The sequence below is a fragment of the Marmota monax genome, unplaced genomic scaffold, assembly GCF_021218885.2.
Source record: "Marmota monax isolate L192 unplaced genomic scaffold, Marmota_monax_Labrador192_F-V1.1 WCK01_AAM20220418_F8-fsc00122, whole genome shotgun sequence".
Taxonomy (NCBI): domain Eukaryota; kingdom Metazoa; phylum Chordata; class Mammalia; order Rodentia; family Sciuridae; genus Marmota; species Marmota monax.
This window is the reverse complement of record NW_026695223.1, coordinates 6,699,571-6,701,102: the sequence shown is the minus strand read 5'-3', so window position 1 is coordinate 6,701,102 and position 1,532 is coordinate 6,699,571. Positions and strand designations below refer to the sequence as shown.

Below are 1,532 nucleotides of genomic sequence, written 5' to 3'. Positions count from 1 at the left end.
ATTGCACAATTAAGCAATATGGAGATTCCTCAGAAAACTTGGAATGGATCCACCATTGACCCATTTATCCCACTCTTTGACATATACCCCGAGGAGTTAAAATCAGCATACTATAATGACAAAGCCACATTAATGTTTATAGCAGCTCTATTCTCAATAGCTAAGCTATGGAACCAACCTACATGCTCTTCTCAGCAGATGAATGAATTAAAAAAAAATGTGGTATATATACACACTGGAATATTATTCAGCAATAAGAAAGAATGAAATTATGGCATTTGCTGGTAAATGGATGGAACTGGAGACTATCATGCTAAGTGAAATAAGCCAATCCCCTCCAAAAAACAAAGGAGAATGTTCTCTCTGATACACAGATGCTGACTCACAATGGACAGGGAGAAGTGGGGGGAACGGAGGGGGTATGGAAATGGGAAACACAGTAGCATGAATCAGACATAACTTTCCTATGTTTATATATGGATACATGAGCAGCATAACTCCACATCATTTAAACCCCCAAAATGGGAAGTTATACTTCATGTGTGCATGATGTGCCAAAATACATTCTACTCTCATATATAACTAAAAAAGAACAAATAAAAAAATGCAACCTAAAAAAACTAATACAAAGAGGTTAACTCTCCCCTAAAAGTATCCATAAAAATTATATAATCACTATTTAAAAATATCATTCTTTTTAGTTAATCAGATTAAAATTTTATATGGAAAAATGTACAAGCAAAAAATAGGCCAACATATTCTGAAAAAGAAACATAATAAAGAGGAAATATATCTGTAAAATGGATTATATAGTGATAATTAAAATGTTCAAGTACTATCAGTGGGAAAAGATGGATTATTCAATAAATGGTGAAACAAACTAGATAATCATCTAGAAAAATAATTGAGTTAAATTCACTATTATGTATTTCACTCCAGAAAAAAATTCAACTAAGCCAGATTTAAATGTAAAAAAAGCAAATCATAATTTAATGTAAGAAGTGAAAGATTCCACTCTCACGATGTGCTGGTGACATACTGGCAACAGGCTGAACTCAGCTACATCTGATTCTCCCAGATGGGCGCAGAGGCAGTGAGAGGCACTGAAGACAGATTTCAAAGCCAATGCCCAGAAGACTTCTGGTAACAGCATAGAAATCACAAAAGTAAAAAGGGGACAATCAACCCTGACTGAAGCTTGAAATGCTACATTTTCAAGGTGAAGATATGTAGGAACCTGTTATGACAGATTAAAATCGATCTCACTTCATGGGGAAAGAAATGTACCTGTCTTATTCATAAATTGACAATGCCAATGTGCATTTCACTCTTTTAAAAAAAGAATGTACATAGAAATGAATAAGATATTTTTAAGATATTTCATAAAAAAGTTTGTCAAACCTGACATTGTTAAGAATTTTCTTTTAAAAAAAAATCACAATGGTTCATACCACCTTAAACAAAATATACAAATGAAATTGCTAGAATACATTATCTGCAAACCACATCACAAAAGACTGACTTGCCTAATG

General features: G+C 33.0%; 1 pseudogene; it reads left to right on the top strand.

The window, feature by feature from the left end:
• Window positions 1-387: 387 nt before the first annotated feature.
• On the top strand, window positions 388-1,202 carry LOC124086076 (ATP synthase subunit epsilon-like protein, mitochondrial; annotated as a pseudogene).
• The last annotated feature ends 330 nt before the right edge of the window (window positions 1,203-1,532 follow it).